This window comes from Mustelus asterias, chromosome 7, assembly GCF_964213995.1.
Source record: "Mustelus asterias chromosome 7, sMusAst1.hap1.1, whole genome shotgun sequence".
In the NCBI taxonomy this organism is placed as follows: domain Eukaryota; kingdom Metazoa; phylum Chordata; class Chondrichthyes; order Carcharhiniformes; family Triakidae; genus Mustelus; species Mustelus asterias.
The window spans coordinates 24,085,167-24,107,709 of record NC_135807.1 but is presented as its reverse complement, the minus strand read 5'-3'; the positions used below and the strand labels follow the sequence as shown (position 1 = coordinate 24,107,709).

The following is a 22,543-nucleotide window of genomic DNA, read 5'->3' as shown; positions in this document are numbered from 1 at the left end:
GAACTCCACATTTACACCTCCCCTCAATTAATTTTCACCCCCCCCCTTCCCCCCAGACTTCTCCAGAATCTTCCTACTTCCACCTGAAGAATATTCAAAGACTGCTTCCACTGCCTTTTGAAGAAGAATTGCGAAGACTGTCAACCCTCTGAGGGGAAAAAAATATATCTTCCTCTCTGTCCTAAACGGGTGACCCTTTATTTTTAAGTAGTGGCCCCTGGTAGTAGATTCCCCCAGAAGAGGACCCCTCAGTATGTTATGTGTCTCGGTCAAGTGATTCTTCTTCTCTCCAATTCTTCTTGTCACTTTACTTGCCCTGAAATGAGTCACAGCCACCTTGCATTCTTTTCAGTCCATGTCCTTCACAGATTCCAAGCCAATGATCTTTCTACCTCTCTTCCCACTCAGCTCATTTACAATTATAAACAGTCCCTTGCTGTCGCTCCTCTGTTAACCTCTTTTGTATCTGCTGTGCTCCTCACCGAGAAATATTCCCTGCTACATCTCATTTTACTTCTCGGACCAGTGCTGGAATTTCATTTTGCAGTCATACCTCGCCCTTATTCAGTGATGAGAACTGGATCTGTGCCACTTGTCAAATATAGCAGTGCCAGTCCCTGATAGTGATGGCACCCTATCTGTCACTGCATCTTTCACTGTCTTTCCTGGCCATCCTTCCTTTCTGTTCAATTGTTCCAGCAGCTTTGTTTCCTCCCTTTGGTTTAGCATTTCATCATTCAGTAGGATGATTTTCTTTCATTACGGTGGTGCAGTGGTTAGTACTGCTGTCTCTCAGCGCCAGGGACTTGTGTTCGCTCCTGACCTCGGGTCACTGTCTGTATGGAGTTTGCACGTTCTCTCTGTCTCTGTGTGGGTTTCCTCCAGGTGCTCCGGTTTCCTCCCACACTCAACTTGTGCAGGATAGGTAGATTGACCAGGCTAAATTGCCCCTTAGACTCCCAAGTTGTGCAGGTTGGGAGGATTTGCAGGGTAAATATGAGGGGTTACGGTGATAGTGCCCGAGTAAGATGCTGTGCCAGGGAGTTGGCGCAGACTCGATGGGCCGAATAGCCTGCTTCTGCACTGTACTGATTCGATTGAACTGTCTTTTTCCAGTTGCTATTTTGACCCAGTCTGAAGTTGGGTTCTGAGTTAGAGCACATCAGCCTATCTTTAGCAGCTACTGCAGTGTTTATGTAGGTGCATGGGCCTCCATGATGCTCAAGTCCAGGATTAACACTCGTGTGACCTGGTTATGAACTTTGAGGTTTAAATTCTGGAGGAATTGGCAATCATCATTGGAATTTTACAACCCACCCCAAATATAACGGGGCCATAAAATGCAGCGAGCGTTAAAAGTTCCGTTGACGTCGGCGGGACCGGAAAATCCTGCTGGCAGGAGGGGCCGTAATATTCTGCCCAAGGTCTCTAATCCGAACATAGCCCAATGAAACCTGGGTCCGGCAGCATTACAAACACCAAGGTAACAACTGCTTGGAATTGAATAATGATAGGTAGTAATTTCATAGTTATTTCATAGTTCTTGTGTGATTATCCTCCGAGATCATGGAAAATCTTCTATATTTTCTCCTCTTGGAAGTTTTACTAGAAATTGTCCACGTCTCAGGAGGTTAAACGTGGATGGAATTTTCCACTCCCGCCAGTGGTGGGAATTGGGCTGGGGGGGCTGGTGTGGAATGGGGGTGGGGGGTGTGGAGTGGGGGGGTGAGGAAGCACTAATTTGGCATGATGGAAAATGTCAGTTTGCTGCCAATGGGAAATTAATTTGGAACTTTGGCAGGTTAAAAGCAGGTTGAGTTTCGACCTGACCTATGTCGGGAACCACAATTACATTCATTTGCATCTCATGAATGCTCATTAAAAGACCTGTTCACCGGAATTTTGTTTTCCCTCCAAATTAAGTGTCGTGCGATCGGATAATTAGGATGAGCTGTTTCCTGACTTGTAAGTTGGTTGCACCTGACAAACTTCAGTTCATCAGTGACTTTGAGATCCAAAGACATAACTTCCATCTATCTTCAAGGGAGCCGCTGAGAGATTTTGGTGCCTGTGTCAGAAGCTGCATCGCGGCTGGGTACAGGAGGCAATATCAGCAGAGAGGGGGAGATGGAGGCGGGACTGGAGGTAGTTCTAGGGCATGGGGTGTGTCTAAGGCAGAGCTTGGGGTCTTGGATGTAGGAGTGGGAAGGGGAAGACAGGCAGAACTATGGGATGGTCAAGGAACAGAGTGGTGTAGTAAAATACTGTCCTGGGCCCAAGGCTATGCTGTCGGGGGCTCTCGAAGCAAATGTCCTGGGCTTGAGGCCATCCTGCCCCATTCCTCAGAAAGAGGACTTTCCTCTTTTCTGAGATGGCCTGGAGGAGAATCTCCGGGAAGGTTCTGCTGCACCCTCGAGTTGAGGGTTTATTGCATTTGGTCTTCATGATGGTGCGGTCTGCACCACATTCAGACCACATTTGACCTGCAATGTGCGGATGCCATTTAAATGTCATGCCAAGACATACGCCCATGATGTAAAGTCAGGTTGGGAGAATCACTTCCCAGCCACAAGATTCGACGAGCTACTCATGGATGTTTAATCGTTGAGCTGAAAGTGGAAGATTGGGTATGAAAATCCATTAGCCCCACTTGCCGCATCCAGTGAGAGTCATGTCGATCTTCCCACCCTCCGAGACACTTAGTGCAGAATTCTCAGAAAGTGTCAACCTCTGACTGAAAATCTGCGTTCACCTCTCCAGATCTACAGCCGAATTTTCAGACCAGAATTTCTGGCACTCAGAGCATTGAAAATCTCGGGGTGTGGTTTGTGCTGTCACACGGGCAGGGCCTGATGGAGCCGGCAAGACTGGCTCCATGGAGAATGGACCCTGATTGGCATTTAAAATATACTTGTCATTATCCCCCCACCAGCATCAGGGTGCTCCTTCCCAATTACAGAGGTATTGGGGGTACTTCAAGGGCCTAGTCATGTACTTCACCACCCGGGGGCTATACTTATCTGTGCACCCTCAAGGTGGTCATCACGAATGGTTTTCCGTGAGGGCGGAAGTAATGGAATATAGGCCTAATGCCAGTTTATTTTCAAATGTGCTAAGCAAGCTCACGCTTGATCGCATCATTGGAGGGGAAAGCAGGGAAGATACCAAACTGAAATCTCACCAGTGCAAATCTCATTTTTGGTCTCATGCAATATTTAGCGGCCATTATGGAATTTGAGCATGTGGTTAACGGAACTGTTAAATTGCAGCCTTAGTCACTGGAATGGCAAATTCTACCCTGCGTTGCTGGGGAATTTTTGACTCGTCTCCTTTTGTTTCGATCTCTCTGCTCCTGAGATTGTAATATTCATTGCTTTGTGCCACTGACTTTATTTAGTGAAGCATTTTCGCAAATCTCTTGGGACAATTTTATTACATGAAGCAGTGAGACTAGTTCGGAAGTTTCAAGTTTCTTTTAAAATCAGTTATTTTAAATCTTTTTTTTTGTCTGACACAGGATGTCTTCTTTGCTGGCTGGGCCAGCATTTGAGAAGGTGATGGTAATTTGCCGCCTTGAACTGCTACAGCCCATGTGCTATAGGTACACCCACAGTGATGTTAGGGAAGGAGTTTCAGGATTTTGACTTCAGTGACAGTGAACAAACAGCAATATAGTTCTAAGTCAAAGTGTTGTGTGGGTTGAAGGCGAACGAGCAGGTGGTGGTGTTCCAATGCATCTCCTACCCCTGTCCTTCTAGGTCAGTGGTTCCCAAAGGGTGCGGCGCGCCACACTGGTGTGGTGAGAGAGGGTGGCAAGTGTGGCGGGAAGATTCAAGGACAATAAAAGAAACATTTAAACATGGATAGATATTTTCCAAAATGATTGTTTTATACTTTCTGGATGTCCCATGATCATATTATAAAGTAGTTGTGTTCTATGTTATGAATCAAGCACTGCTAGGAGTTGTTTTTTTAAAAATGTATTTCTTATCAATAAAAAATTCGGTGTGGCACGAGCAAATTTTTATTCCGAAAGTGCGGCCCAGTGAAAAATGTTTGGGAACCACTGTTCTGGTGGTAGAGGTCGTGGGTTTGGATGGTGCTGTTGAAGGAGCTTTGGTGAGTCGGTGCGGAGCATCTTTTGGACTGTATGCACTGTATCTTTGTGGTGGAGGCAGTCAGTGTATTGCCATTCAGGAGGGCTTGATTTTGAAATTAGACTCTGTCTGTACTGGGGATAATCTTTGAGTACTGGGTCTTTTGGCTAAGATAGAGTGTCAGATCAAACCCAGAATATGGTGCAATTCCGCATCTTGTTGGCTTGGACCTTGTTTGTCCCTGTCATGGGGACCATGGATTGGATTCAATTTGAATTGAAGTATTTTGATTGAATAGAATTTTGTTTAACAATTCTGTCTCTCTGTACTGGGGCAGCACAATAGCACAGTGGTTAGCACAGCTGTCTCTCAGCGCCAGGGGCCCGGGTTCAGTTCCTGCCTCGGATATTGCCTCGGGTGTCTGGTTGTGGGAATTTACATATTCTCCCCGTGTCTGCATGAGTTTCCTCCGGGTGCTCCAGTTCCCTCCCACAGTCCAAAGATGTGCGGGTTAGGTTGATTGGCCATGGTAAATTGCTGTTTCGTGTCAGGTGGATTATCAGGGTAAATATGTGAGTTTACAGGGATAGGGCCTGGGTGGGATTGCTGCTGGTTTGGGCTCGATGGGCTGAATGGCTTCCTTCTGCACTCTAGGAATGCTATGATTCTATGAGTTGTCAAGGATTGAGTCGGAATAGTTTGTTCAGAATGTTACCCAGTTGCAGGAATTCTATCACTTATTTTACCTGGCAAATGAGCAATTCTTTCATACAGACCCTTTTTAAAATAAAGTCATCCTGGTATTCTATAATGCAGGATGTACCCTTGCATAGCTTGTGGATTGTTTTAACAGATGGTGAACAATGCCTATGAGATGGAATGCTGGTATTGTCAAATTCTTCATCCTCATGTCCATCACCCTCCTCTACTGCTTCATGTGCATCTCATCAAAGTGGATCTTTCGCTGACGTGGCTTAGTATATTCAACTTGCCATAAATTTAAATTGCAGAAGTTTTTGTAACTAATTAGAGGAGAATTTCTGTCTGGAAGGACTGGACGGTAATGGGAAAATATTAGATAACACGACTTTTTAATTTGAGTCTCTGCCAGGGGCCAACCACATTATCGTACATTCCATGTTACTGTTGCTCGATCCATGTGTGACAATTATCTTGACAGTATCAGTTATGTGGCAGTAGTTGGGTTGATAAAAGGTTGAGCTACAGTTGAGGTGGATTCAGTCGAGTTTATTGGCAAGTAGAAACTCCCTCTCTTCAGGATATTGCCAGTTCAGATATTGGATGCATAAATTATTGTTTATTGGCCTTGTTAATTTTTAATATATGTATACATCAATCACTTGTGTGGACGGGGCTGTCGCTTCTCTTTAAAGACATTGCTACCTCATTGCTGACCTGCATTTGGCCACAGAAATGCCAGAAAGCAAATCTCTGTTCCTGGTTAATAATTCCTGCTTTTCCGACCCTCTTTCCCCCCCTACCCCAGATTTCTCTGTCAGCTTTTGGCTGACATAAACAGATACAATGGGGGAGGGGGTTGATGTCGAAGCTTTCTAAATGTTTAAAGGAGCTGTGTTGTGTGAGGTGGATTTACGGTGGTATTTGTACACAGTGTGACGGATATTTTTGGAAGTAATTTAATGGGCCTGTGGGTCTGGGCCGCGTGAAAATCTGCAGTGGCAAATTTGCTGACCATGAAATAATCACCTTTTTGTCTCCAGCTGCCGTGTGATAAGTTTGTGGCTCCTTTGCTGTTATCATTTTCAAAATGTGGAGATGCCGGCGTTGGACTGGGGTAAACACAGTAAGGAGTCTCACAACACCACGTTAAAGTCCAACGGGTTTATTTGGTAGCAAAAGTCACTAGCTTTCGTAGCGCTGCTCCTTCGTTGGGTAAGTGGGAGTTCTGTTCACAAACAGGGCACATAAAGATACAAACTCAATTTACAAAATAATGGTTGGAATGCGAGTCTTTACAGGTAATCAAGTCTTAAAGGTACAGACAATGTGAGTGGATAGAGCGTTAAGCACAGGATAAAGAGATGTGTATTGTCTCCAGACAGGACAGTTGGTGAGATTTTGCAAGCCTAGGCAAGTCATGGAGGTTACAGATAGTGCGACATGGACCCAAAATTCCGGTTGAGGCCATCCTCATGTGTGCGGAACTTGGCTATCAGACTCTGCTCAGCGACTCTGCGTTGTCATGTGTCGTGAAGGCTGCCTTGGAGAACGCTTACCCAAAGATCAGAGGCCGAATGCCTGTGACCGTTGAAGTGTTCCCCAACAGGAAGAGAACACTCTTGCCTGGTGATTGTGGAGCGGTGTTCGTTCATTCCATTGTCGGAGCATCTGCATGGTTTCCCCAATGTACCATGCCTCGGGACATCTTTTCCTGCAGCGTATCAGGTAGACAACGTTGGCCGAGTTGCAAGAGTATGCACCGTGTACCTGGTGGATGGTGTTCTCATGTGAGATGATGGCATCCATGTTGATGATCCGGCACGTCTTGCAGAGGTTGCTGTGGCAGGGTTGTGTGGTGTCGTGGTCACTGTTCTCCTGAAGGCTGGGTAGTTTGCTGCGGACAATGGTCTGTTTGAGGTTGTTTGAAGGCAAGAAGTGGGGGTGTGGGGATGGCCTTGGCGAGATGCTTGTCTTCATCAATGACATGTTGAAGGCTCCGGAGGAGCTGTTGAAGCTTCTCTGCTCCGGGGAAGTACTGGACGACGAAGGGTACTCTGTCTGCCATGTCCCGTCCACAGATCCGACCAAAGAACACACCCGTCAACTCAACAGACTGATCAAGACCTTTGATCTGGACCTTCAGAGCACCCGCCGTGCTCTCATCCCACGTACTCCCTGTGTTGGAGATCTCTACTGCCTCCCGAAGATACACAAGGCAAACACACCCAGCTGTCCCATCGTATCGGCAATGGGACCCTGCGCGAGAACCTCTCTGGCTACGTCGAGGGCATCCTGAAACCCATTGTACAAAGAACCACCAGCTTTTGTCGCGACACTACGGACTTCCTACAGAAACTCAGCACACATGGAGCAGTTGGACCAGGAGCACTCCTCGTCACAATGGATGTCTCGGCACTCTACACGAGCATCCCCCAGGAAGATGACATTGCTGCAACTGCCTCAGTACTCAACGCCGACAACTGCCAGTTTCCAGATGCAATTTTACAACTCATCTGCTTCATCCTGGACCACAATGTCTTCACCTTCAACAAGCAGTTCTTCATCCAGACACACAGAACAGCCATGGGGACCAAATTCGCACCTCAATATGCCAACATCTTCATGCACAGGTTCGAACAAGACCTCTTCACCGCACAGGACCTTCAACTGATGCTATACACTAGATACATCGATGACATTTTCTTCCTTTGGACTCATGGTGAACAATCACTGAAACAACTCTATGATGACATCAACAAGTTCCATCCCACCATCAGACTCACCATGGACTACTCTCCGAAATCGGTTGCAATCTTGGACACATGCATCTCCATCAAGGATGGTCACCTCAGCACTTCACTGTACCGCAAGTCCACGGATACCCTCACGATGCTCCACTTCTCCAGCATCCATCCTAAACACGCTAAAAAAGCCATCCCCTACGGACAAGCCCTCCAAGTACACAGGATCTGCTCGGATGAGGAGGATCGCAACAGACACCTCCAGACGCTGAAAGATGCCCTCATAAGAACAGGATATGGTGCTCGACTCATCGATCGACAGTTCCGACGCGCCACAGTGAAAAACTGCACCGATCTCCTCAGAAGACAAACACGGGACATGGCGGACAGAGTACCCTTTGTTGTCCAGTACTTCCTCGGAGCGGAGAAGCTACGACATCTTCTCCGGAGCCTTCAACATGTCATTGATGAAAACGAACATCTTGCCAAGGCCATCCCCACACCCCCACTTCTTGCCTTCAAACAACCGCACAACCTCAAACAGACCATTGTCCGCAGCAAACTACCCAGCCTTCAGGAGAACAGTGACCAAGACACCACACAACCCTGCCACAGCAACCTCTGCAAGACGTGACAGATCATCGACACGGATGCCATCATCTCACGTGAGAATACCATCCACCAGGTATACGGTACAAATTCTTGCAACTCGGCCAACGTTGTCTACCTGATACGCTACAGGAAAGGTTGTCCCGAGGCATGATACATTGGGGAGACCATGCAGACTCTACGACAATGGATGAATGAGCACCGCTCGACAATCACCAGGCAAGAGTGTTCTCTTCCTGTTGGGGAACACTTCAGCGGTCATGGGCATTCGGCCTCTGATCTTCGGGTAAGCGTTCTTCAAGGCGGCCTTCACAACACACGACAGCGCAGAGTCGCTGAGCAGAGACTGATAGCCAAGTTCCGCACACATGAGGATGGCCTCAACCGGGATCTTGGGTTCGTGTCACACTATCTGTAACCCCCACGACTCGCCTGGACTTGCAAAATCTCATTAACTGTCCTGTCTGGAGATAATACACATCTCTTTAACCTGTGCTTAATGCTCTCTCCACTCGCATTGTCTGTACCTTTAAGACTTGATTACCTGTAAAGACTCGCATTCCAACCATTATTTTGTAAATTGAGTTTGTATCTTTATGTGCCCTGTTAGTGAACAGAACTCCCACTTACCTGACGAAGGCGCAGTGCTCCGAAAGCTAGTGGCTTTTGCTACCAAATAAACCTGTTGGACTTTAACCTGGTGTTGTGAGACTTCTTACTGACATTTTCAAAGTCAGGGGATTAGCTGGCAAATTATGCAGAGCAGTTGTGGGAGTTGACTCATTGCAATCACGTGGAAGGGAAATTCTGAGCTCTTTGACAACTTTCTGGGTGGTGGTAAAATCATTGTCCTGTTATTTCCAGGCTAGCCCTCAGATGTGACTGATGCCTATCAGGTCATTTCCCTGCTGAAGGGAAGCAGTGGCGCAGTGGTATTGTCGCTGGACTAAAAATCCGGAGACCCAGGGTAACCCTGATTCCATGCAATGCAGACAAAGCATACCATACATAGAGAAGGAAAGGAGAGAATGCAGAATGCGTAGTGGTGTGCCCCAGGGATCAGTGTTGGGACCGCAATTGTTTACAATTTACGAAGATGTTTTGGAGTTGGGGACCAATTGCAATGTGTCAAAATTCACAGATGACACTAAGATGGGTGGCAGAGCAAAGTGTGCAGAGGACACTGAAAATCTGCAAAGGGATATAGATAGTCTAAGTGAGTGAGTAAGGGTCTGGTGGTGGGATTTGAACCCAGGATCTGGGTTTGAATCCCACCACAGCAGATGGAGAAATTTGAATTCAATGAAGATCTGAAATTAAGTCTAATGACCATGAAACCATTGTCGATGTTGATCGAGAGCTTCAAATTTTTAGGTGTCCTCATCAGCAACAACTTCTGATCCCTCCATGCTGACACTATAGTGAAGAAAGAACACCAACGCCTCTACTTTCTCAGAAGACTAAGGAAATTTGGCATGTCTGCTATGATCCTCTCCAACTTTTACAGATGCACCATAGAAAGTATTCTTTCTGGTTGTATCACAGCTTGGTATGGCTCCTGCTCTGTCCAAGACTGCAAGAAACTACAAAAGGATTCTGAACCAAACCCAGTCCATCACACAAAATAGCCTTCAACCCTTTGACACTGTCCACACTTTCCACTGTCTTGGAAAAGTAGCCAGCATTATTAAGGACCCCAAGCGCCCTGGACATACTCTCTTCCACCTTCTTCTGTCGGGAAAAAAAGATACAAAAGTCTGAGGACATGTATTAACCAAGTCAAGAACATCATCTTCCCTGCTGCCATCAGACTTTTGAATGGGCCTACCTCAATTAAGTTGATCTTTCTTTACACCCTAGCAATGACTGTAATACTACATTAATAAGAACAGAAGAACTAGGAGCAGGAGTAGGCCATTTAGCCCCTTGAGCCTGCTCCGCCATTCAATAAGATCATGGCTGATCTTTTCATGGATTCACCTCCACTTACCCAGCCGCTCACCATAATCCTCAATTCCTTGACTGTTCAAAAATGTATCTATCTTTGCCTTAAAAACATTCAATGAGGTAGCCTCAACTGCTTCACTGGGCAGGGAATTCCACAGATTCACAACCCTTTGTGTGAAGAAGTTCCTCCTCAACTCAGTCCTAAATCTGCTCCCCTTTATTTTGAGGCCATGCCCCCTAATTTGGTTTCACCTGCAAGTGGAAACAACCTCCCTGCTTCTATCTTATCTATTCCCTTCATAATCTTATATGTTTCTATAAGATCTCCCCTCATTCCTCTGAATTCCAATGAGTATAGTCTCCGTCTCTCCTCATAAGCCAACCCTCTCAACTCTGGAATCAACCTAGTGAATCTCCTCTGCACCCCCTCCAGTGCCAGGATATCCTTTCTCAAGTAAGGAGACCAAAACTGTTCACAGTACTCCAGGTGTGACCTCACCAGCACCTTATACCTAGCAACATAAACCTCACTGCTTTTAAACTCCATCCCTCTAGCAATGAAAGACAAAATTATATTTGCTGCCTTAATTACCTGCTGCACCTGCAAACCAACTTTTTGTGATCCATGTACAAGGACACCCAGGTCCCTCTGCACAGCAGCATGCTGCAATATTTTACCATTTAAATAATAGTCCATTTTGCTGTTATTCCTACCAAAATGGATGATCTCACATTTGCCAATATTGTACTCCAACTGCCAGACTCTTACCCACTCACTTAGACTATCTATATTCCTTTGCAGATTTTCAGTGTCCTCTGCACACTTTGCTCTGCCACCCATCTTAGTGTCATCTGTGAATTTTGACACACTGCACTTGGTCCCCAACTCCAAATCATCTATGTAAATCATAAACAATTACAGTCCCAACACTGATCCCTGAGGTAGACCATTAGTCATTCTGCACAATGTTCTGCACTCTCTCCTTTCTTTCTCTATAAATGGTATGCTTTGTCTGTATAGCACGCAAGAAACAATATTTTTCACCGTATACTAATACATGTGACAATAAATCAAAAGATGGTGCTGGAGCGTGGCAACTTCTTGCGAGCTGAGCTCAGCATACCTTCTAATACCATATTTTACTCTTGTTCTATGCTTGTAAAACTGTACTCTTAACTGCAGCACAATATTCTGCACCCTATCCTTTCCTTCTCCCCAATGTCCTCTATGAACAGTATGTTTTTTGTGTATAGCTTGCAAGGAACAATACTTTTGACTGTATTCCAATACATGTGACAATAATAGAACAATTCAATTCAATTTGAACACCCATCTTGACCATGCTAAATTGCCCCCTAAGACATCTAAAGATGTGCAGGTTTGGTGGATTAGCCATGGTAAATGCATGGAATTATGAGGATAGGGTGGAGGGGAGGTGGCATGCTCTTTTGGAGAGTCAGTGCGGACTCTTTCTGCACTGTAGGGATACTATGGTTCACTAATGTCCTTCAGGAGCAGAAATCTTCTGTCCTTGCCTGATCTGGCCTACATCCATATTCACAGTAATGTGGTTAACTCTTAAAATGCCCTCTGAAATGGTTTATCATGCCACTCCGCTCAAGGGCAATTTCGTCCTCATGAACGAAAGAAAAGACTTGTATGAATCCAATTTTGGCATAGAGTCTTACAAGACAGAAGGAGGCCATTTGGCCCTGCACACCTCTGCCAGCTCTTTGAAAGAGCAATCCAATTAGTCCCAGCCCGTGCTATTCCCCTGCAGATCTGCAACTGTTTTCTTTCACAAGAAAATTGGATTTTTACTTGAAAAGTCCCTATTGAATCCTCTTTCATTGACTTCACTCTTTCAGGTAATGCATCCCATAACAAGAAAATAACTCTCCTCACCTCCCCTCTTAATCCAGTTCTAAGTGGATGTGGATGTCTCCCGTTTGGTTGCCATCGTCAGTTTTGCTTAGACTTGTCCTGGGGTGGCTTCCCTGTAGTTGTCAGAAAATGTCATGCTGTTAGATCCTGATCCAGCCTGGACATGCAAAAGCTAATTTCAAGGAGGAAGATTGCAGCAGACGACACACTCTCATGCACTCACCTGACGAAGGTGCAGCGCTCCGAAAGCTCGTGATTCCAAATAAACCTGTTGGACTTTAACCTAGTGCTATGAGATTTCTTACTGTGCCCACCCCAGTCCAACGCAGGCATCTCCACATCATGACTCTCATGCAAGTTTATGATTCAGGCTCTCTGACCGATTGGGCTTCACAAGATTTGTGCACGCGATCAAATCTCCCTCCTTCGATTGGTGAGGTCCAACAGGTTTCTCCAGCAGTTGGCAAGTCATTGAAACACTCCTGAAATATGCAATCAGCAAAGAGGCTTTGAAAGTCTCCTTTGCAAAAAAAAACTGCTTCCAACTAAGTCCAGTGTCAATCAACCACAGAAGAAATTTGGACAGATGGCCTCACTATGAATGCTTGATTGAGTGCCAAGTATAGCTAATGAACTCTGTTTAGCAGGGGTCTGTTTCCACAGATTGAAGGGGAGTGCTAGCTTTGTTCAATTGACAGCTTTATGAAGTTGCAATAAGGTATTCTTTCTTTCTGGCTCTCTGATGCCTGTTCATTTATCTGGACAAGGTGAATAGTGTTAAGAGGGTTAAAGCTTTTGCCATTGATATTATGAATAGCTGCATTTGATGGCTCTTTCACTGGCTCTCAAATCCCTCCTACTGTGAGGAAATAGCAAGGGGGATGATATTCAAATATCCCCAAGGCTTTATCATAATGAGAAGCCTGACATCTCAGGACGTGGGTGTGTGATCGTGATGGAAAACATTTCCTGACTCGAGGAAGCTGGCATGGGTCGGGGATGGAGGGGTCAATTATGGGCCTCATTTTACCCGTGCGTGCCTTGATTCCGGGCAGGCCTTGGTGGGGAAAATCTGGCCTCAGTGCCTATTGATAGCCATTGATCACCAGTGAACATGGATATTGACAGCCAATATCTCTTCCCCACGACTCACTGACCCCAGTACATTGTATGTTTTCAACCTGAGCCCATGTGCACCAAGGAACCTGTGTGAAAGACCTAGAGGTCAGATTTCTGTTCATGTCATGAGATTTCTATATTTTCCTGTACTTGTTGACTTACTCGTACATTATTCCTGGGTTGCTACGTACTCATCATTTTATTTTTTTTTGCTGTGGAAGCCTTTTTTTTCTGTCTGTAGCTGACACTGACATTTGAAGGTTGGCATAGGGGCCCCTGGGAGCGAGTCAATACTTGTAAAGACTCGTGGAAAGCATGTGACTATTTGAATCGTGCTTTCACTTCATTGCCCTGGACGGTGGTTTGACAACCACTGACAGAAAGGTCCTTTCTGTGTATCCGTTGGGATCTGACAGTGGAGATCGGAGATGACAATAAAGGCATGGCCCCTTGTTGAACTTCAGATGTGGATTGGTCGCAAACCAAGTCCTGTTTGGTTGAGGGTATTGCACGGAGTGCCACTTTCACAAGCTTGCAGCACTGATCAAACTTGCCTATCATTACTGTTCCTTCGTCCTTGCGCAGTGTGCAAGTTGTGTTTTTAAATGATTCCAGTTAAAAGATGAAAAATGTAAAAGAAGTCCAGTAATGTTGCAAGTCGTAGGGGATGACCTGAAGCAGTGCAGTGTGATTTTAAGAGCATTTTCTGCTTGGTGTGAGCTCTTTACTGCATAAACACATTGCTTTCAGATCAGAAGCTGAACAGCTTCCTACTGTAGCTTCCTATCGTGGCTGTGCCGGCATGCGAAGGAAAGCTAAAATCAAATTGCTGAAAGGTGCATGAATATTAAAGTGGGTTTGAAAGCTCAACAACAGAGAAAGTTTTGAGAATCTCGTGAATTAATTTTGAAAGAGTTTAATAGAGTAAATAGTCAAATGAGTTCTAGTGCAGGGAAAAGGGAGGTTAAAGTTTGGATTTGTACTTGTATCATAAAAGGGGAGAGCAGGAGAATGCTCTTCATGGAAAAGCTATTGGAATGTTGTCCACAATCTCACAAGGGACAATTGAAATTGAGACAACCAAAATATTTGAGGGAGTCAAATAAATGTTGGAATTAAAATTTAATGGGGGGATAAAACATGGATAGGGGATTGGAGTAAACTACTTCTGTGGGGAGCTGGTATCTGTCTAGGCGCAATAGACTGAATAATTGCTCCCTATGCTGAAATTTCCGGAGAGAAAATGTTTCCGAATTTGCTGGTCGTGTGACATCCTCCTTGTCAAATGCAATAATGCTTGTTTGCTGGCTCTGTTTCCACGTGACTAAGATGAGATCCTTCATTGCAGAGTGAGAGCTGATGAGTTTTAACTGACACTCACCAATTGTAATTTCATACGGACAAGGAACAGATGTGTAGGCCTTTCGGCCCCTCACGCCTGCTCCTTCATTTAATAAGATCATGGTGCAGCGGCACTGTGGTTAGCACTGCTGCCTCACAGTGCCAGGGACCTGGGTTCGATTCCTGGCTCGGGTCACTGTCTGTGTGGAGTTTGTACATTCTCCCTGTGTCCGCATGGATTTCCTCTGGATGCTCTGGTTTCCTCCCACATTCCGAAAGATGTGCTGGTTCGGTGTATTGGCCATGCTAAATTCTCCCTCTGTGTACCCGAACAGGTGCCGGAGTTTGGCGGCTAGGGGATTTTCACAGTAGCTTCATTGCAGTGTCAATGTAAGCCTTACTTGTGACCAATAAATAAACTTTACTTTTTTTTGATCTGATAATCTCAAGTCTGCATCCCACCTATCCCCAATAACCTATGCTTACCATTCTGATGATGGCGAAAAACCCTGGAATTGTACAAGGAAATATTGGACTCCAAAAAAAGACCTGGGTTGTTTAATTTACAATTGACATAGACATGGAGGATGGCTGAGAATGTACAACTAGCCAATGACAGGAATGACTGCAGGGGGTTTCTCTCAGGAAGAATGAAACTCCTCCCTGTGCTTCCAGACAATGTACTTGTAAAACCATTCAAAGACTGGTTACCATCTCCAGTAAGGTCAAAGGGACACAATGACATTCTCACCTTCGAGACCCTGAGTATAGTGGCCTAGACAGGAGAGTACATTCTGGTCCTGAAATATCTGGAGGGCCAAAAGCCTGCTTGCTACCAACCTGTGCTGTTCTGTCCACTTGTCTATTGACCTGTGTGTGCGCACTGTAAGCAAAGCAGCTGAAAGTTTGCCACACTGAAGAGAGTGTAATAACTGAGCCAGGGCCTCTGCAAAGATAGCCAGCTTTTGCAGGAACGTCTAAAACTCACTCTCTTTCTGTGAAAGTCGATAAGCCAGCAGAAGGATCATAGCTGGAAAAGAACAGGAAGTCTACTAAACTATTGGAGACCTGAAGTGAGGAGTCAGCTGTTCATCTGCACAAGCCAACTACACGGAAAACAATTATATCGGCTGCAATGTGTCATCTACTCCTCACAACTCAATGACTGTCTCATATAACTTTTTAAAATAGATTCATAGAATACCTTCAGTGCACAAGGAGGCCATTTGGCCCATTGAGCCTCCACCGACAACAATCCCACCCAGGCCCTATCCCCGTAACCCCACCTATTTACCCTAGTTCACGTCCCACTGAGCCCCTTCACTGTTCCTTTTGACCACAAACCCAGTGTAAAGACTCGTAGCTGATCTTCAATCTGAAGTGCAGTCAGCAGAATTTCAGTAATGTTGCTGGAGTGTGGATAAAAGTAGATGTACTTAACTAAGCACTCTGACAAATGCATTCTAAAAGTAAATGTTACGAAATACACTCTGAAATGAAGGTAGCATTATAATCTCGCTGAATATGCCTTTAGGGACATAAATATACCAAACAAATTTCCTACCTACAGCAGAGGACATTTAGACAAGGTGGTCTGTACCTCTTTTGGTGACACGAAGTGTCTTGCAGTATGTGAATCTTAAATGTCACCAACAAGTTTAAAGTTTATTAGTGTCACAAATAGGCTTATATTAACACTGCAATGAAGTTATTGTGAAAATCCCCTAGTCACCACACTCTGGCGCCTGTTCATGTACACTGAGGGAGAATTTAGCATGGCCAATGTACCTAACCAGCACATCTTTCAGACTGTGGGAGGAAACCAGAGCACCCAGAGGAAACCCATGCAGACAAGGGGAGAACATGCAGACTCGGCACAGGTAGTGATCTAAGCCGGGATTCGAACCTGGGTCCCTGGTGCTGTAAGCAGCAGTGCTAACCACTGTGCTGCCCAGGGTGCCCAAAGAATGGAACTTGTTACCACAAGGAGTAGTAAAGCAATAAGCATGGTTATATTTATAGGAAAGTTGGATAAAACTCATGAAGGTGAAAGGAAAGAAAGATATGTTGATGGGATTAGATGAAGCAAGATGGAAGCTGTTCACGATGTGGACCTCAGCATGGACCAGTTGAGTCATATGGCGTTTTCTGTGCTGTACATTCTCTGTAATGACACAGTTGTCATGCTTGCTGCTTCATGATACTTGCTGAAACCACATTATCTCCATGCAGAAGTGAAGCAGGTGAATACACTAGCAATTGATGGCCGTCTATGAAAATCAAGGATATACAAGAGGCTAGAGTTGGATGAGTGCAGAGATCTCAGAGGTTTATTGGACTTGAGGAGGCTGCAGAGATGAGGAGGATCGAGACCATGAGGGATTTGAACATAATTTAATTTTTTAGAAATGACATGGCATGCACTTTGTGAGGCTCTCGTCAGCCTAATTGCTTGATATCACCTTCACACTGTCCTTTGGCAACACATTTTTTAATTGCTATCTTGGTGGATTCAGTCATTCAGTGATTTTTTTTTAAAAAAGTTAAATACATTGCTTTTCTGTTGCTCACTTTTCCAAGGGGTTTATGGTAGGTAAAGCACATTGAGTACATTTGTGACCTGCTGTTCAGAGTTGTATGCAGAGCACAATCGTCTCATCAGAGAATTTGATATTCATTCCAATTTATTCTGGCCCACGCACTCAGTAGGGAGTTTCAATATGCTCTTAATGTGATGCTCTACTTTGCTGCTTTGTTCACCTGGAACTGCACCTCCTGCACAGTTTACAGTAAATCATTCCGATTCACTACAGAACAGCTGGACTCTAAACTAGTGCTTGGTGTCTCTACACGTTGATGGGGCTGGTGGCCCAGTACAATTCTGTGTCTGTACAGCAGTGGCCAAACAGGACTTGTTTTTCAAACAGCAAATTTGCCCAAGTGCTGACTGTAATTGTGATTTATTATTGTCATACTTTGAGCATCATCTTTCCTGTACCTGCCAATACCGCACCTGCCTCTTTAGCTGCAAAGAAAATTCAACAGCACTTTTTGAGTTGCAGTTAATTGCACATTAAGTGCAATTTTAAGCAAATCAATCTTGTAACTAGCATATTTCCTAGGGGCAACATAATCCAGCCCACACGAAAAGGACTAAATCAACCAGGTACTTATCAAAAGATACATAGAATCTTTGCTCAGTACGTGTGCCAAACATCACTAAACTCAAGTGAATGGTTATTATGCAAAACCTGGTTGATTAACAGTGTATTGCAAAATGATATTCAAACAAAGCACTGTCTTTAAGGGATACAGGTTTTTTGTCAAGTACTTCCTTCAATGTAAAGTCAGTGGTTGAAATGTCCACCAGCACTGCTTTTCCTGATGAAGGAAGAAAATGCCTTTGCAATTGTTGTTGTCTAATAACATCTACTATTGTGGGCCGAAGTAAGAGAGATGGCCATTGAGCAAGATTTGAGAGGATGTTTGGGCCACAAGAAATTAAACTCTGACTTGAGTGCCCCAGGGATCTGTTCTGGGACCCTTGCTGTTTGTCATTTTCATAAATGACCTGGATGAGGAAGTGGAGGGATGGGTTGGTAAGTTTGCTGACGACACCAAGGTAGGTGGTGTTGTGGATAGTTTGGAGGGATGTCAGAAGTTGCAGCGAGACATAGATAGAATGCAAGACTGGGCGGAGAAGTGGCAGATGGACTTCAACCCGGATAAGTGTGTGGTGATCCATTTTGGCAGATCCAATGGGATGAAGCAGCAGTATAATATGAAGGGTACCATTCTTAGCAGTGTAGAGGATCAGAAGGACCTTGGGGTCCGGGTCCATAGGACTCTTAAATCGGCCTCGCAGGTGGAGGATGCGGTCAAGAAGGCGTACGGCGTACTGGCCTTCATTAATCGAGGGATTGAGTTTAGGAGTCGGGAGATAATGCTGCAGCTTTATAGGACCCTGGTTAGACCCCACTTGGAGTACTGCGCGCAGTTCTGGTCACCTCATTACAGGAAAGATGTTGAAGCCATTGAAAGGGTGCAGAGGAGATTTACAAGGATGTTGCCTGGATTGGGGGGCATGCCTTATGAGGATAGGTTGAGGGAGCTTGGTCTCTTCTCCCTGGAGAGACGAAGGATGAGAGGTGACCTGATAGAGGTTTACAAGATGTTGAGAGGTCTGGATAGGGTAGACTCTCAGAGGCTATTTCCAAGGGCTGAAATGGTTGCTACGAGAGGACACAGGTTTAAGGTGCTGGGGGGTAGGTACAGAGGAGATGTCAGGGGTAAGTTTTTCACTCGGGGTGGTGGGTGAGTGGAATCGGCTGACGTCGGTGGTGGTGGAGGCAAACTCGTTGGGGTCTTTTAAGAGACTTCTGGATGAGTACATGGGATTTAATGGGATTGAGGGCTATAGATAGGCCTAGAGGTGGGGATGTGATCGGCGCAACTTGTGGGCCGAGGGGCCTGTTTGTGCTGTGGCTTTCTATGTTCTATGTTCTATGTTGAGTGGGCGCATTTAGGGAGGGGGATGAAACAGTTTTTTTCTACTGCTTGGGTTTGTAGTTCTTTCACAAGGCCCATGGAAACAGAAGTTGAATTTCATTCCGGAAGAGTAGATTCACTAATCAACAGTTCCTCTACACTTAAGCTAAACAAAATCATTGGGAAGTTGGCACAAAAACTCTGGTACATGGGTACAGTTTGTTAAAGGCAAATCATGTTTTAACCAACTTGCTTGAGTTCATTGATGAGGGTAATGAGGTTGCCGTGGTCTAAACGGACTTTGAAAAGGCATTGATAATGTGTCACAAAGGCTGATCAAAGTGGCGGTGCTTGGATACAAAGTTCAATGAATGAAACAGAGTAATAGTGATCATTGGTTATTTCTGGGCACTAGAATTCTTACTTACTGTACTCCAGTAAGGAAGTGAAAGCTTTAGAGAAATAATCCAGGCCTGAGGGGTTAGATAGATAGATTGTCAAAGTTGTGATTGTCACTTTTGGAAAAGTGAATGTTTGATCGAGGTGCTCAAAATCATGAGGGGCTTCAGCAGAGTTGATGGAGAGAAACTGTTCCCATTGGTGGGAGCGTCAATAAACAGATGACACAGATTGAAAGCGAATGGCAAACAATCCAAATGGCAACATCAACAATATTATTTCAACCGGTGAGAGGTTAGGATCTGGAATAGGCCACCTGGTAGAGGCAGATTCAGTTGTGGCTTTCAAAAGGGAATTGGCTAAACACCTGAACATAGAAAAGTTGGAAGGCTATGGGGAAGAATGGGGGACTGGCACTAGTTAATTTGCTCTTGCAGAGAGCTGGCGTGGATTTGATGGGCTGAATTACTTCCTTTTATGCTGTAACCAATCTGTGATTCAGAACTTTGCTGCACACTGAGGTTTAAAGTAAATATCGGTCTGTTATAATGTGAATCCTTGGTCTTTGTGACATTTTAATACCTGTTTTTTGAATCTTGTCATTTTAGTGACATTGAGCTTAACTATTATTCGGTATGTTGCTGGCCCCACTGTGATATCCAACTTCACTTCATATTTTCAAGGATGAAGTGGTGTGATTAATCTTCGTATTTTCCTCTTGGCTTTAATTTTGTTTACTTTAAACTTGAGTACTTATAGTTCAGTTGGGTAGTGGATTTCACTATATTTAAAGCCTTCTTGGAGAAAGGCACTTGTTTCATCTCTTGATGTTCAATATTGGCATTAAGCACTCCAATGCCAGGTATAATGCAGAATTTGGCAGAGTAATAACAATGGTCAATTATGCCCCTTTGAAAACATATTTACTTTCATCCTATCGATCATGGACATACCAAACACCTTCAATTTGTAGGATTTTATTTAGTTTACAACACATATAATGCATGCAGGTAAAAGGTAAAATAGAATTTAAGAGTGATTTTAAGAGCCTATCATTGTCATGTTTGACCAAATATAATAGAGGCTTGGGAAAATATGAGTGAAACAGAGATAATGGAATTAGTTCACATTTGCTTTCATCTTTTTTTGATTTGCCTTCACAAGGAGATTGCGACCAATAAGCTTCTTTAACCCATAAATCTCAGCCTTCCAGAATATTAGAATTTCAAAGTCTGTGTGTGATACAGAGCCTGGAAGCATTGTAAACTGTGAGGAGGACAGTTTAGGACATCAAAAGCACATAGGTTGGTGGAGTGGGCAATTAGGTGGCTGATGAGGATCAAGGCAGAGAACTGTGAGGCGATTCATTTTGGTAGGAAAACATTGGGGGATAGTGTGGCATAAGGTGTGCAGGAGCAGAGGATCCTGAGTATATATGTGCATAGATCATTAAAGGTGGCAACACATAGAATCCTACAGTGCAGAAAGAGGCCATTCGGCCCATCGAATCTGCACCAACCACAATCCCACCCAGGCCCTATCCACATATCCCTACATATTTACCCACTAACCCCTCTGACCTATGCATCCCGGGACACTAAGGGGCAATCAACCTAGCCCGCACATCTTTGGACTGTGGGAGGAAACCGGAGCCCCCGGAGGAAACCCACGCAGACACAGGGAGAATGTGCAATCTCCACACAGACAGCGACCCGAGCCGGGATTCGAACCCAGGTCCCTGGAGCTGTGAAGCAGCAGTGCTAACCACTGTGCTACTGTGCCAGTGCAGGTGCAGAGAGCAGTAAATAAAGCAAATGCTATCCTGGGCTTTATTAATCGGCATTATGTGGAGATGCTGGCGTTGGACTGGGGTAAATACAGTAAGAGTTTTAACAACATTGTCTACCTGATACGCTGCAGGAAAGGATGTCCCGAGGCATGGTACATTGGGGAAACCATGCAGACGCTACCACAACAGGTGAATGAACACCGCTCGACAATCACCAGGCAAGACTGTTCGCTTCCTGTGGGGGAGCACTTCAGCGGTCACAGGCATTAAGCCTCTGATCTTCGGGTAAGCGTTCTCCAAGGCGGCCTTCAGGACACATGACAGCGCAGAGTCGCTGAGCAGAAACTGATAGCCAAGTTCCGCACACATGAGGACGGCCTAAACCGGGATGTTGGGTTTATGTCACACTATCAGTAACCCCCACAGCTCACTGGCTGTCCTGTCTGGAGACAATATACATCTCTTTAACCTGTGCTTAATGCTCCCTCCACTCACATTGTTTGTATCTTTAAGACCTGGTTGGCTGTAGAGATTCGCATTCTAATCAGTATTCTGTAACTTGATTTTGTCTCTGTGCCCTGTTTGAGAGCAGATATCCACTCCATCTGATGAAGGAGCAGTGCTCCGAAAGCTAATGGCATTTGCTACCAAATAAACCTGTTGGACTTTAACCTGGTGTTGTTAAAACTCTTACTTTATTAATAGGGGCATAGATTACAAGAGCAAGGAGGCTATTCTGAAACAAAAGCATGAAGTGCTGGAAAATCTCAGTAGTTCTGACAGTATCTGTGGAGAGAGAACAGAGTTAATGGCCAGTATTTTACAACCTCGCTCGGGCGAGGCCCGTAAAATCCTGCCCGAGGCCAGCAGAGAATTCTGTTCTGCAAGCCTCGCCTGCCCCGATTTCCGGGGCAGTTGAGAAGGTAAAATTCCAGCCAATATTTCGAGTCTGAACATCCGGACTTGAAATGTTGGCTCTATTCTCTCTCCACACGTGCTGTCAGACCTGCTGAGATTTTCCAGCCTTTCCTGCTTTTGTTCTAGATTCCAACATCCGCAGTCATATGCTTTTATCTTGGAGGTGATGCTGAACTTGTGATAAGACATGAGTTAGACTTTAGTTGGAATATTGTGTGCAGTTCTGGACGTCATACAATAGGAAGAATGTGAACATAAAGTCTACAAGATGTTGAGGGGCATGGACAAAGTGGATAGTCAGAAGCTTGTTCCTAGGGTGGAAGAGTCAATTACTAGGTAGCATAGGTTTAAGGTGTGAGGGGAAAAGTTTAAAGGAGATGGACAAGGCAAGTTTTTCACACACAGGGTGGTGGGTGCCTGGAACTCCAGGGGAGGTGGCGGAAGCAGATACAACAGTGAGTTTTAAGGGGTGTCTGGACAAATACATGAATAGGATGGGAATAGAGGG

At 45.0% G+C, this 22,543-nt stretch overlaps 1 protein-coding gene across 2 annotated transcripts in view; it reads left to right on the top strand.

Annotated features, from left to right (window-relative positions):
* Positions 1 to 22,543, top strand: part of tsnare1 (T-SNARE Domain Containing 1) — an 842,640-nt gene that overhangs the window by 167,904 nt on the left and 652,193 nt on the right. The window lies entirely within an intron of this gene.